General features: G+C 47.6%; 1 long non-coding RNA gene across 3 annotated transcripts in view; it reads right to left on the bottom strand.

Moving 5' to 3' along the window:
- LOC141094602 (uncharacterized) overlaps window positions 1-15,431 on the bottom strand; it is a 198,277-nt gene that overhangs the window by 154,802 nt on the left and 28,044 nt on the right. The window contains exon 4 of one of the 3 annotated variants that reach the window (XR_012233117.1): window positions 10,979-11,322. The exons of 1 other annotated variant lie outside the window; for it this stretch is intronic. This is a non-coding gene — a long non-coding RNA (uncharacterized lncRNA). Of the gene's footprint in view, window positions 1-10,978; window positions 11,323-11,634; window positions 11,782-15,431 lie in introns of those variants that run through there. One more of the 3 variants, XR_012233118.1, reaches the window with a different exon arrangement.

Raw genomic sequence — 15,431 nt, 5'->3', positions numbered from 1 at the left:
AGGATAGGATTAGATACATGGCTGAGCAGTCAGTATCACACAGGATAGGATTAGATACACGGCTGAGCAGTCAGTAACACACAGGATAGGATTAGATACATGGCTGAGCAGTCAGTATCACACAGGATAGGATTAGATACACGGCTGAGCAGTCAGTATCACACAGGATAGGATTAGATACACGGCTGAGCAGTCAGTAACACACGATAGGATTAGATACACAGCTCAGCAGAAAGTATCACACAGGAGAGGATTAGATGCACAGCTCAGCAGACATTATCACACAGGATAGGGTTAGATACACAGATACACATGTTGTTTATCAAAAGGCTCTTGAATGAGTTGAAAATAAAATACTATCAATACTTGGGTAATCGTTTAGTTAATTTGTGTTGCAAATCTGTAGTGCTGAATATATGATGTGAAATGTTTTTATGTGCAAAATAATCATTATAATTTGTTATAGCTAACCAAAGTTGGTTACTATGCCCAGGCAACGCCGGGCTCTTCAGCTAGTAACACTATAAAATTAAAGCTTGTGCCTCATAATATGGGGGACACAATAGGAAATCGACCTGCTAGCATAAGCATAAGAAATATCAACATATATTGTGCTGGTCTTATTGGGATCGTCATTTGCATCTATAATTATATTGTAGCTCAGTGGTATACAAAGAATGAATATATTAGACACAGATGCAAGGTGTCAAGTTTGGAGAACTTTTGATGTGCCTAAAGGCCCCGTCACACTAAGCGACATACCAGCGATCCCGACACCGATATCAATGTATCAGGATCGCTGGTAAGTCGCTATGTGATCGCTGGTGAGCTGTCACACAGACAGCTTCACCAGCGATCTGCACAGCGATGGTAAGCGCCCGGCATCGCTGGCCATCGCTGTAAAAAATAGAATCAAAATAAAAAATATAGTTATTCTCACCTTCCAATGTCCCGTTCAGCCATCCTGCCTCTCTCCACGCTCCGGTCCCAGTGATCCTTTGCACGAATGACCGCGAGATGTCACGGTCTCGCGGTCATTCGTGCAAAGGATCACTGGGACCGGAGCGTGGAGAGAGGCAGGATGGCTGAACGGGACGTTGGAAGGTGAGAATAACTATATTTTTTATTTTTTTTATTATTTTTTACACCTGATCGCTGGTCTCCCGCCTGTCACACACAGCGATGCATGCTGGCCAGCGGGAGACCAGCGACCAAAGAAATGTCCAGAGGTTTCTTCCAGCGATCAGCGATACCGGCAGGGGGGCCGCTCGCTGATCGCTGTCACACATAGCGATCTCGCTGGTGAGATCGCTGTTACGTCACAAAAGTTGTGACTCAGCAGCGATCTCGCTACCAAGATCGCTTAGTGAGACGGGGCCTTAACAGTGGAAACTGCCCACAAGTGACACCATTATGGAAACTAGACAGCTCAGGGAACTTATCTAGCACCTTGAACCCCCAGGTACTTCACAGAAGTTTAGAGTCGTGAAAATAAAAAAAATCTAATTTTTCCCACAAAAATGTTATTTTAGCCCAATTTTTTTTTATTTTCACAAGAGTAACAGGACAAAATGCACGGTAAAACTTGTTTTGAAATTTCTCCTGAGTACACCAACACCCCATATGTGGTCGAAAGCTACTTTTTACATACAGTGCAAAGGTCAGAAGGGAAGCAGCGCCATAGTGGATTTTAGATTTTGCTGGACTAGTTTGAGGGTGCCAATGTTATGTGTCGGTTTCCTGGCACTGCACAGCGGGAATCCAGAGCCAAACATCCTGCGGTCTCCCATTCCTCTCCGACCGCTCAGACTCCTGCTCAGCAATCTCGGCTGGCCAGGCATCTCCCTCTGACTCGTTCTGTGAGCCTGGATGTTGCTGCCACCTCTGGTGCAGCAATGGTGACGCAACCTGCTTTGCAGGGAACTGCTCCCGTGGCTAAGTCCTCATGCCGTGCTACTAGGCATGCCCACAACTTGTCCTCTCAGTGGAGAGCAGGGGTCACATGTGCAGGTCCTATGTCGGATCTGATTGGTCCTTCCTATAGTACTGGAAGGTCCAGGAAGCGCATGGCTATAAAAAGCCCGCATGGCGGCTTGGCCATGCGCTAGTGTAGCATATTATGCTGTGTGTGTATGGTGATGGATGCATGGACTGGTGACTGACTCATTTGAAACCCCTTCCCTCGGTTATTACGAATGGTGACAGATTGTTGGGTAGTCAGCTCCAGGTTGTGGCCAGCTACACGCCACTGTGCCTCCTGCACGACACACTAGCGTCCGACGGTGCTCGGTCGTTCCGGCGCCGTCGTTCAGCAGCGATAGTTATTGCCGCGCTGCGGTTGCAGCGTTCTTGGCGTCTGCGGTTGCAGCGTCATTCGCTGGGTATCCTGTGAAGTAAACAGGGCCAGCGTCCTCATACAACTCTGTTGTTTTAGCGACTCTGTGTGTGAACAGAGCCGTACTTAGCGTTCGGGTGACGTTAACCCGAGCGCAGAACCTCACCTTTCGGTGCATCCGCCATTACTCAGCAGCGGTCTTGTCACCTACCGCACAGTGGACCCCGGGCGGCGAACGCACCTCCTATTATTTATATCTGGTGCGTTCCGCCGACCCTAACATTACACTAGCGCCAGGGTCTGGCTAGTAATGGCGGATGAACAGCGACTGCTGCAGCGTTCAGCCTCAGCTGCGGATGTTACTGCAGTCGCTGTTCAGGCAGCCACAGAGGCTGTTTCCCGTGTGACCACTGCCATCCCTGCCCCGACTTTGTCCCACCTCCCGCTGCCCGAAAAGTTCTCGGGTGATAGTGCAGCTTGTAGGGGTTTCGTAAGCCAGTGCTCTATACAGCTGGAGCTGCTGGCCGCCCGATTCCCCTCCAAGCGGGCTAAAGTGGGATTTATTATTTCCCTTCTGTCGGGCAGGGCTTTGGAGTGGGCCACACCACTGTGGGAGCGTGGTGATCATGTGGTGCAGGGTGCTTCGCGGTTCTTAGACACTCTGAAACAGGTCTTCCTGGGACCACGAGTCACCCATGACACCGCGCTCCGGCTGCTGGCACTGTCACAGGGCTCATCCATGGTCAGTCACTTCGCCATCCAGTTCCGGACGCTGGCCTCAGAATTAGAGTGGCCAGATAAGGTCCTCATTCCGGCGTTCTGGAGAGGTTTGGCTGGCCATGTGAGGGACGCTCTGGCCACCAGGGAGATTCCCGCTACACTGGAGGAGCTTATCTCTGTCTCCACCCGAATCGATCTTCGCTTCATCGAGCGAGGGTTGGAACGGGACCAGTGTAGGCAGAGGTTTAGGTTGGCACCTTGTTTTTCTAGACCTCTGGAATCCCCCGATCGGGCGTCCGAGCGTCAGGGGGCTTCCCGTGAGGGATCTAGACTCCGGTCCGCTCGAGCTCCTGTGAGCTGTCATATTTGTAGGCAGGCCAGTCACCTCGCCAACCGGTGCCCACAGCAGCAGGGAGAACGCTCGCGCCTAGTGGCCGTAGGAGGCGGCGCACTAAAGCCAGCGACGTTTTCCTCCAAGCTGTCCTTTAAGGGGACTCTTGGGTTTAATTCTTCCACTCTGGCGGTGGAGGTTTGCGTGGATTCCGGGGCGGAGGGCAATTTTATGTCGTCAGCCTTCGCCCAACGGCACGCTATACCTCTGGTTATGATGTCTACACCAGTCACCGTCAGAGTGGTAAACGGCACCACTCTACCCTCGCAGATAACTCACCAAACCGTCCCCTTGGTACTCTCTGTGGCTCCGTCTCATCAGGAGACGATATCCCTCCTCGTCATGCCTGAGGGTATTGACCAGGTACTTCTAGGGGTTCCCTGGCTGCGGTATCACTCCCCCCATATAGAGTGGTCCTCAGGGAGGATTATTGGGTGGAGTAAGTCATGTGAGGGTAGATGTCTGAGGGAGTGCGTTCAGGTTGCCTCCACCGAGGTTCCCGCTGATCTCTCCTCGCTCCCCAAACACTATCGGCAGTATGCAGACGTGTTCTCCAAAAAGGCGGCGGAGACCCTTCCACCGCATCGCCCCTATGACTGTCCTATTGACCTCTTGCCTGGTGCTGAGCCTCCCCGGGGTCGAGTCTATCCCCTATCTCTCCCGGAGACTGAGGTCATGTCTCAGTACATCAGGGAGAATCTGGCAAGAGGATTCATTAGGAAGTCAGTGTCACCAGCGGGGGCGGGATTCTTCTTCGTCCAGAAGAAGAGTGGGGAACTACGTCCTTGCATTGATTACAGGGGTCTTAACGCCATCACCGTTAAGAATAAATATCCACTGCCCCTGATATCAGAACTGTTTGATAGGCTACAGGGAGTGAGGGTGTTTTCCAAACTTGATCTGCGGGGGGCTTACAACCTGATTCGCATCCGTGATGGGGATGAATGGAAGACGGCATTTAACACCAGGGACGGGCACTATGAATACCTGGTGATGCCCTTCGGGCTCTATAATGCCCCGGCCGTCTTCCAGGACTTTGTGAACGATATCTTCCGGGATATGCTTACCACCTCGGTTGTAGTCTATCTGGATGATATCCTCATCTACTCTCCAGATATTGACTCCCACCGGAGAGAAGTTTGCAAAGTTTTCGATCGCCTGCGGACGAACTCCCTCTATGCCAAGTTGGAGAAGTGTGTGTTTGAGCAGGAGTCCTTGCCTTTCCTGGGCTATATCATCTCGGCCCAGGGATTGGCCATGGATCCTGCCAAGCTACAGGCGGTGATGGATTGGCAGGAACCTCATTCTCTCAAAGCGGTGCAGCGCTTTATGGGGTTCATAAATTATTATCGCCAATTCATCCCCCACTTCTCGACTTTGGTAGCACCCTTGGTAGCCCTCACCAAGAAGGGTGCAAATCCCAAGTTGTGGTCGGAACCGGTCTCCAAGGCCTTCTCCACCATTAAGTCCCATTTCGCTAGCGCTCCCAGTCTACATTGCCCCGATGTAGACAAGCCCTTCATTCTGGAAGTGGATGCCTCTTCCGTCGGTGCTGGAGCAGTCCTGTTCCAGAAGGACACGCCAGGTCGGAAGCATCCATGCTTCTTTCTCTCCAAGACCTTCACACCGGCGGAGAGGAATTATGCCATCGGGGACAGGGAGTTGCTAGCGATGAAGTTGGCCTTCTCGGAGTGGAGACGCCTCCTGGAGGGGGCTCGTCACCCTTTCCAGGTGTTCACCGACCACAAAAACTTGGTGTATTTACAAACAGACCAGCGGCTAAACTCTCGCCAGGCTAGATGGTCCTTGTTCTTTTCCCGGTTCCATTTCACCCTCCACTTTCTCTCCAGGGAGAAGAACGTCCGGGCCGATGCTCTCTCCCGCTCCGTGGTGTCATCGGAGGAAGAGGAGGAGGAGCCTCGGCTGATCGTCCCATCCGAAAGCCTGAGGACTGTGGCTCCGGTTGCCCTTGAGGCTGTGCCTCCGGGCAAGACATTTGTCCCTGCCCGTCTGCGACCGGAGGTCCTCTCTTGGGCTCACTCGTCCAGAGTGGGTGGACATTTTGGGACAAAACGGACCTCCGACCTTTTGGCGAGGACGTACTGGTGGCCACATATGGCCCGTGACGTCAAGGTCTATATTGAGGCATGCGTCTCTTGCGCCCGGAATAGGTCCTCTCGGCAGCGGCCCGCTGGGCTTCTTTTCCCTCTGCCGATAGCAGACAGGCCCTGGGAGATGGTCGGTATGGACTTTGTGGTGGGGCTACCCAAGTCCAGCGTCAGCACGGTCATTTGGGTTGTCACCGACCATTTCTCTAAGATGGTGCACCTGGTACCTCTCTCCCGGTTACCATCAGCGCGGGGCCTGGCAGTCTTGTTCATCAAGCACGTTTTCCGCCTGCACGGCATGCCGGACAAGATTGTCAGTGACCGAGGTCCTCAGTTTGCGTCCCGGTTTTGGAGAGAGCTCTGTTCTCTACTCAGCATTGAGCTGAATCTCTCCTCGGCCTATCATCCCGAGACGAATGGGTTGGTAGAGAGAGCCAACCAGACCTTGATAACATATCTTCGACATTTTGTCTCAGCCAGGCAGGACGACTGGGCATCCTTGCTGCCGTGGGCAGAGTTCGCGTTGAACTATGCTGTGGCCGACTCTACCGGTCAAACCCCATTCCTCCTAAATTACGGTCAGCATCCGCGCGTTCCTGTGCCCATGCCCGTGTCTTCCACCGACTCCAGGGTGGCAGACTGGGCGGTGGAGGCACGTGACATTTGGGATCGCACCCATGATGCTATCCGAGCTTCCAAGGAGAGAATGAGGATCTCCGCTGACGCACACCGGCGTCCTGCTCCAAGCTTCTCCCCTGGCGACATGGTATGGCTCTCTACCCGAAACATTAAACTGCGGGTTGAGTCGCCCAAGTTCGCGCCACGATACATTGGCCCATTCAAGGTCCTTGAGTGACTTAGCTCGGTGGTCTACCGTCTGGCTCTTCCCCCACATTTGGCCATCTCGGACGTGTTCCATGTGTCCCTCCTCAAACCAGTTCACATGGCCCGGTTTTCCGAGCCATCTGCCGGGTCATCAGACTTATCGTCTGACGAGTTTGAGGTTAATGCCATCGTGGGGCGCAAGTTTGTCCGTGGCAAAAAATTTTATTTGGTGGACTGGAAGGGTCATGGTCCCGAGGCTCGGACCTGGGAGCCGGTGGAAAACATTCACGGACCGCTCCTGATCGCGGCTTTTGAGCGCAGTGAGGCTCAGAGGGGAGGGGGCCCTAGGAGGGGGGGTAATGTTAGGCGTCGGATTCCTGGCACTGCACAGCGGGAATCCAGAGCCAGACATCCTGCGGTCTCCCATTCCTCTCCGACCGCTCGGACTCCTGCTCAGCCATCTTGGCTGGCCAGGCATCTCCCTCTGACTCGTTCTGTGAGCCTGGATGTTGCTGCCACCTCTGGTGCAGCAATGGTGACGCAACCTGCTTTGCAGGGAACTGCTCCCGTGGCTAAGTCCTCATGCCGTGCTACTAGGCATGCCCACAACTTGTCCTCTCAGTGGAGAGCAGGGGTCACATGTGCAGGTCCTATGTCGGATCTGATTGGTCCTTCCTATAGTACTGGAAGGTCCAGGAAGCGCATGGCTATAAAAAGCCCGCATGGCGGCTCGGCCATGCGCTAGTGTAGCATATTATGCTGTGTGTGTATGGTGATGGATGCATGGACTGGTGACTGACTCATTTGAAACCCCTTCCCTCGGTTATTACGAATGGTGACAGATTGTTGGGTAGTCAGCTCCAGGTTGTGGCCAGCTACACGCCACTGTGCCTCCTGCACGACACACTAGCGTCCGACGGTGCTCGGTCGTTCCGGCGCCGTCGCTCAGCAGCGATAGTTATTGCCGCGCTGCGGTTGCAGCGTTCTTGGCATCTGCGGTTGCAGCGTCATTCGCTGGGTATCCTGTGAAGTAAACAGGGCCAGCGTCCTCATACAACTCTGTTGTTTTAGAGACTCTGTGTGTGAACAGAGCCGTACTTAGCGTTCGGGTGACGTTAACCCGAGCGCAGTACCTCACCTTTCGGTGCATCCGCCATTACTCAGCAGCGGTCTTGTCACCTACCGCACGGTGGACCCCGGGCGGCGAACGCACCTCCTATTATTTATATCTGGTGCGTTCCGCCGACCCTAACAGCCATGACACATTGGCAGAGCCCCTGGAAAGGTCAGAGAGGCCCAGCACCCCTGAACTTCAGTACTTGGCTCTGCCCTCAACAGGGCAGATTAGTATGCCTGCGCAGGAGCCACGACACAAAGCAAGGAAGATGACGATATCGCATGAATATGGCAGCGCTGGACCCGGACGTGCGACGCCCATCGGACCGGACTGCCCCCAGGGAAGTATAATAAAACTTGCTTTTCTTATCTTTCAGGGTAGATCGGGGGCTTATCTACAGCATTATAGAATGCTGTAGATAAGCCCTGAAAGGCAGTGGCCGCAGCTTACAGCTGAAAAAGGAGGTGACAGGTTCCCTTTACCTATTAAGATCAAAGCTGGGTTGAGATTGTGATGAGGCAGAGGAGAATATCAGCTGGGTGCTAGCAATGTCATTTCCCATTACAGCTGGCATTACTAAACAGATTTTCCTAAAAATACACTGATCAAAAAATTAAAGGGAACACTTAAACAGAATATAACTCCAAGTAAATCAAACTTCTGCGAAATCAAACTGTCCGCTAAGGAAGCAACAATGTTTGACAATCAATTTCACATGTTGTTGTACAAATGGAATAGACAACAGATGGAAATTATTGGCAATTATCCAGACACCCTCAATAAAGGAGTGGTTCTGCAGGTGGAAACCACAGACCACATCTCAGTACCAATGCTTTCTGGCTGATGTTTTGGTCACTTTTGATTGTTGGTTGTGCTTTCACTCTTGTGGTAGCATGAGATGGACTCTACAACCCAAACAAGTGGCTCAGGTAGTGCAGCTCATCCAGGATGGCACATCAATGCAAGCTGTGGCAAGAAGGTTTGCTGTGTCGGTCAGCGTAGTGTCCAGAGGCTGGAGGTGCTACCAGGAGACAAGCCAGAACACCAGTAGACATGGAGGGGCCATAGGAGGGCAACAACCCAGCAGAAGGACTGCTACCTCAGCCTTTGTGCAAGGAGGAACAGGAGGAGCACTGCCAAAGCCCTGCAAAATGACCTCCAGCAGGCCTCAAATGTGCACATGTCTGCACAAACGGCTAGAAACCGACTCAATAAGGATGGTCTGAGTGCCCGTCGTCCACAGATGGGGGTTGTGCTCACAGTCCAACACCATGCGACCCTCCAAAGAAATGCCACCCCACACCATTACTGACCCACTGCCAAACCAGTTATGCTGAAGGATGTTGCAGGCAGAAGATTGCTCTCCACAGCATCTCCAGACTCTGTTACGTCTGTCACATGTGCTCAGTGTGAACCTGCTTTCATCTGTGAAGAGCAGAGGGCACCAGTGGTGAATTTGCCAATCCTGGTGTTCTCTGGCAAATGCCAAGCATCCTGCATGGTGTTGGGCTGTGAGCACAACCCACAGCCCTCCTACGGTCCCCTCCATGTCTCCTGGTGTACTGGCCTGTCTCCTGGTAGCGCCTTCAGCCTCTGGACACTACGCTGACCGACACAGCAAACCTTCTTGCCACAGCTCGCATTGATGTGCCAGCCTGGATGAGCTGAACTACCTGAACCATGTGTCGGTTGTAGAGTCCGTCTCATGCTACCACGAGTGTGAAAGCACAACCAACATTCAAAAGTGACCAAAACATCAGCCAGAAAGCATTGGTACTGAGATGTGGTCTGTGGTCCCCACCTGCAGAACCACTCCTTTTATTGAGGGTGTCTTGATAATTGCCAATTATTTCCATGTGTTGTCTATTCCATTTGCACAACAGTGAAATTGATTGTCAATCAGTGTTGCTTCCTAAGTGGACAGTTTGATTTCACAGAAGTTTGATTTACTTGGAGTTATATTCTGTTGTTTAAGTGTTCCCTTTATTTTCTTGAGCAGTGTATATTTATTCAGAGAACTGTTTTGCTACCTATAACATGGTTATTCACCTATTCTACACCACGGATATTTCTAATTAGACTGCAATTGGCACAGACACTGTAGAGAAACTTCTAGAGAAGCAGAAATATTTGGAGAAGAGAGCTCTACATGTGCTTGGTATGTGAAATGTGATGTTTTTTTATTTGAATATAAATTCACATTCCATGTTAATCCTCTGTAGGATTCTGAAGATATACTAAGCTCTTGGGTTGGCTTTAACCCAGGCAAAACAGTCAGTGTTATGCCGCTGAAATAAAATAGGATATAATGCTGCTACATAGTTTAACAATTACTTATAAGCATGCTTATCAAATTACATACACAGTTGGCATGGTTACTCATTCCCAGATCCAAAGCAGATGCTCGTACATAATTTTTTTTTTTTTTTACAAAGTGGATCTTCTTCATTCTTTTCTTATTCTCTTTTCCTAGGTTTGCTTTGTTATGCCTCCATTTTGTGAGGTGATAACCAAGGCAATTATATTATAAAGGGTGGTTCAGTTTGGGTGTGGTCCTTTATTTATATCTGGTATTTGGTATGGTATTTGGTGGTTATTAGTCAGGATATAGGATGGGTCCCCACAGATGACAGTTCAAAAATTTTGCTCACATTGAGACAGCAAACTTGATGGTTACAGTCTTACATGAGGTATTGGTTTTGACTTCTGTGCTTGATTGGCCAGCAAACTCATCTGACCTTAACCCTATAGAGAATCTATGGAGTATTGTCAAAAAGATGAGAGACACCAGACCCAACAATGCAGACGAGCTGAAGGCTGCTATCAAAGCAACCTGGGCTTCCATAACACCTCAGCAGTGCCACATGCTGATTGCCTCCATGCCACGCCGCATTGATGCAGTAATTGATGTCAATGGAGCCCCGACCATGTATTGAGTGCATTCTGTATATACATTCCAGTAGGCCAACATTTCGGTTTTCAAAATAATTTTTTCAAGCTAGTGTTATAAATTAATATAATTTACTGAGATAATGACTTTTGGGTTTTCTTTGGCTATAAGCCATCATCATCAACATTAACATAAATAAACACTTGAAATACATCACTCTGTATGTAATGACTATCTAATATATGATTTTCACTTTTTGAATTGAAATAAATTAACTTTTTGATGATTTTCTAATTTTGTGAGATGCACCTGTAGCAAACACCTGCTGACCGATTCCCTTTAAGGCCCGCATACACATTATAATATAGTGGGAAGATTTCGGCTTTACAAGCTGATCATCTAATGTAGATGTGAGCAATTTGGAACACTATTTAGAACCAAAATCCTTTCCTTACAGTATGCCTAACTTTTGCTACATGCCAACATGATTAGATCCAATTACTGATTTTCTCATTTTTTTGTGTTATGCTCCTGCTAATTCAGAATTTTCCATTCTAAAATGCAACTCATGCATTGGTACTGTGGATCCTAAAGTAATGGAATGCAATTTTCACATTTCTATTGAGAATAAAGAGATCATGTTAGAATGTAAGAGGAAAACTCTTCTAGGTTTTAAGGGAATGCAATATTTTTGTATATCTTGCATTTATAATACTTTAATAATGGATGTGAGATATTTTCACAACAAAATGCTGATTAAAAATGAAAGACCGCTCAGTGGTCCAGGTTAAATAAATACTCAACATTATCTGATACATTAATGGCAGATGACGTTAAATCACTTAATCTTTATAAACCAGCGCTCGCAGTATCTGTCTTCAGCAGTGAGTCACAGAAAAGTCATTATGAGTCTGAATTGGAATTTTAATCTTCTCACTAGTAATGAAAAACATATTTCGATTATGAATTTGACATCATTATGGTCAGCAAAAAGGTATATTTATTTAATACCTTGCAGAGACCTTTGACATTGAAGTTATTGTTTCACATATTGCTAATACTTTTGAAAATGAAATGGAATTAAAATGATATTACCGTACTGTCAAACATGGCATAATGATCACATACGCTACAAACATCCCAGAGGACTGAACAGTGTATTGTGTAAGAAGTGCAGGTTATTAGTATTGTTACACGTGGCCTCTATGTAAATCAAGCTGGCTCTATGCGTGCAATCATAGTTTACTACAGTAATTTTACAAATGTTTTAGGGATATGCAGGATGCAGATAATGTTCAACATTTACCAGCGATGCACACAGTCTGTCCAGGTTACTGCATGCTGCGTCCAGTGGTTGGGGCCAGGGTGCCAAACATCCAGAAATTCAAAGACAGTCTATAAAAATAGGGCATATTTTTGTCATGTGTGTAAAATATATATAAATATATATATATATTTAAGGCGTCCATGAATTTTTTTGAAGTTGAGGAAACTTATACAAATAATTTTGACTGTAATTCTCATTGTTTTACAGTTTACAATGAATGTAGCTATAAGTATAACTGATAATCAAACTGATTTATTATAGTTTTCCAATGTGCCCATAAAAATTCTTGTCTGTGTGTGATTTTGTGATAAGCTATCCAGAAGAACATAAAAAAATCAAGTTTGCAACCCTGGAGCTTTTTTATCAATCACTCTGGTTCGGCTATGTTCTCATCTGCTTCTGACAATTCCGTTTGTCTGTTTTGTTTTGTTGAACAGATAAATCTAATTAATGTCCAAAATGTAGCATAACTGATGCAAACAGAATAGGAGGGGACTGTACTGATTATTATGGGGTACATCTTGGTTCCGTTATGTTCTACATTATGCTCTTTTTCTTCTGTTCTTAAAACCGACACATTTCAGAAACAAGACAGACCCAATAATAAGCAATAGGGTCCATCTGCTTTCATTTTCATCAGTTATGCAATAGATCTAGTAAAGGGAATCTGTCACCTATTTTTTGACCTATGAGATGCGGCCACCACCATCAGGGGCTTACAGTCATATGTTACATTTTGCGCACCCCTATTAATGTTAACCTTTTTTCTTTATAACAATTTTGGTTTTTGCAACAGCTATTTCAGTTTCATATATCTAATAACTGATGGACTCAGTTATATTTCTGTATTCAAATGAGGTTTATTGTACTAATAGAAAATGTGCAATCTGCATTTAAACAAAATTTGACTGGTGCAAAAGTATGGGCACCCTTATCATTTTCTTGATTTGAACACTCCTAACTACTTTTTACTGACTTCCTGAAGCACTAAATTGGTTTTGTAACCTCATTGAGCTTTGAACTTCATAGCCAGGTGTATCAAATCATGAGAAAAGGTATTTAAAGGTGGCCACTTGCAAGTAGTTCTCCTATTTGATTCTCCTATGTCATGGGCTCCTCAAAACAACTCTCAAATGATCTGAAAACAAAGATTACTCAACATAGCTTTTCAGGGGAAGGATACAAAAAGTTGTCTCAGAGATTTAACCTGTCAGTTTCCACTGTGAGGAACATAGTAAAGAAATGGAAGAACACAGGTACAGTTCTTGTTAAGCCCAGAAGTAGCAGGCCAAGAAAAATATCAGAAAGGCAGAGAAGAAGAATGGTGAGAACAGTCAAGGACAATCCACAGACCACCTCCAAAGACCTGCAGCATCATCTTGCTGCAGATGGTGTCACTGTGCATCGGTCAACAATACAGCGCACCTTGCACAAGGAGAAGCTGTATGGGAGAGAGTGATGCGAAAGAAGCCGTTTCTGCAAGCACCCCACAAACAGAGTCGCCTGAGGTCTGCAAAAGCACATTTGGACAAGCCAGTTACATTTTGGAAGAAGGTCCTGTGGACTGATGAAACAAAGATTGAGTTGTTTGGTCATGCAAAAAGGCGTTATGCACGGAGGCTAAAAAACACAGCATTCCAAGAAAAACACTTACTACCCACAATAAAATTTGGTGGAGGTTCCATCATGCTTTGGGGCTGTGTGGCCAATGCCAGCACCGAGAATCTTGTTAAAGTTGAGGGTCGCATGGATTCAACTCAGTATCAGCAGATTCTTGACAATAATGTGCAAGAATCAGTGACGAAGTTGAAGTTACGCAGGGGATGGATATTTCAGCAAGACAATGATCCAAAACACCGCTCCAAATCTACTCAGGCATTCATGCAGAGGAACAATTACAATGTTCTCGAATGGCTATCCCAGTCCCCAGACCTGAATATCATTGAACATCTGTGGGATGATTTGAAGCGGGCTGTCCATGCTCGGCGACCATCAAACAAAACTGAACTGGAATTGATTTGTAAACAGGAATTGTCACAAATACCTTCATCCAGGATCCAGGAACTCCTTAATAGCTACAGGAAGCGACTAGAGGCTGTTATTTTTGCAAAAGGAGGATCTACAAAATATTAATGTCACTTTTATGTTGAAGTGCCCATACTTTTGCACCGGTCAAATTTTGTTTAAATGCAGATTGCACATTTTCTGTTAGTACAATAAACCTCATTTAAGCATCCGCATGTACTACGTATGGCATCCGTATGGCGAGATTTTCTCTCAGGCTTGCAAAATGGACATATAATGGAGCCCTATGACAGGGTTTCTAACAGAAACCAAAGAATAGATATAGACACATAGAATGTATATATGTACCGTATATACTCGAGTATAAGTCGATCCGAGTATAAGTCGACCCCCCTAATTTTGCCACAAAAAACTGGGAGAACTTATTGACTCGAGTATAAGTCTAGGGTGGGAAATGCTCCATAGATTATTCCCCCATATGCTGCCCCCATAAGAAGCTCCTTAGATTATGCCCCCCATATGCTGCCCCCATAAGAAGCTCCTTAGATTATGCCCCCCATATGCTGCCCCCATAAGAAGCTCCTTAGATTATGCCCCCCATAAGAAGCTCCTTAGATTATGCCCCCCATATGCTGCCCCCATAAGAAGCTCCTTAGATTATGCCCTCCATATGCTGCCCCCATAAGAAGCTCCTTAGATTATGCCCTCCATATGCTGCCCCCATAAGAAGCTCCTTAGATTATGCCCTCCATATGCTGCCCCCATAAGAAGCTCCTTAGATTATGCCCTCCATATGCTGCCCCCATATGCTGCCCCCATATGCTGCCCCCATGCTGCTGCTGCTGCATGTAAAAATGAAAAAAAAATGACATACTCACCTCTCCGTCGCTGGGTGTCAGATTCTCACCTGTCCTGCATCCATGGCTGCTCCCCGCTATCTGCAACGTCATCAGTCAGCGACATTCAGACTGCAGGGGGCGCGGCGCGCACTATCCACGTCACCGCGCCCTCTGCTGTCTGAAGTCACTGACCGATGACAGACAGCAGCAAGCAGCCATGGACGCAGGACAGGTGAGTATCGCTATACTTACCCGTCCTGACGCTGTGTCTTGAGCCCCCAGCTTCTCCGCGCTCTCTCTTCCTGCCTTCAGCGGTCACGTGGTGCCGCTCATTAAAACTCATGAATATGCGCATATTCATGAGTTTTAATGAGCGGCACCACGTGACCACTGAAGGCAGGGAGAGAGAGCACAGGGAGAAGCTGGGGGCTCAAGACACAGCGTCAGGACGGGTAAGTATGACCTGACACCCCCGCCCCCCCTCCAACCCCCCGGTGTATATGACTCGAATATAAGACGAGAGGGGGACTTTCAGCCCAATTTTTTGGGCTGAAAATCTCGACTTATATTCGAGTATATACGGTATATATATACTGTATATGTATTCTATGTGTATATATCTATTCTTTCGTTTCTTTATTAAACCTGTCAGTGTGAGTTTACTGTATAGCGCACTGAATTTCCGGCTTTGCTAAAAGACACCGGGTGCGTATATCTCACAAGTCACATGTGTGGTCCGTGTGTAATCCGTATTTTTTGCGCACCCATAGACTTGCATTGGCGTGGCCGTAGTACGCTGACAATCGCAGCATACTGCGATTGGCACGGAGCGTAGAATATGGATGTGAAATATA

This window comes from Dendrobates tinctorius, unplaced genomic scaffold, assembly GCF_039654945.1.
Source record: "Dendrobates tinctorius isolate UK_male_01 unplaced genomic scaffold, ASM3965494v1 ptg000064l, whole genome shotgun sequence".
In the NCBI taxonomy this organism is placed as follows: domain Eukaryota; kingdom Metazoa; phylum Chordata; class Amphibia; order Anura; family Dendrobatidae; genus Dendrobates; species Dendrobates tinctorius.
The sequence above is the reverse complement of the archived record's forward strand: the minus strand, read 5'-3'. Positions and strand labels throughout refer to the sequence as shown.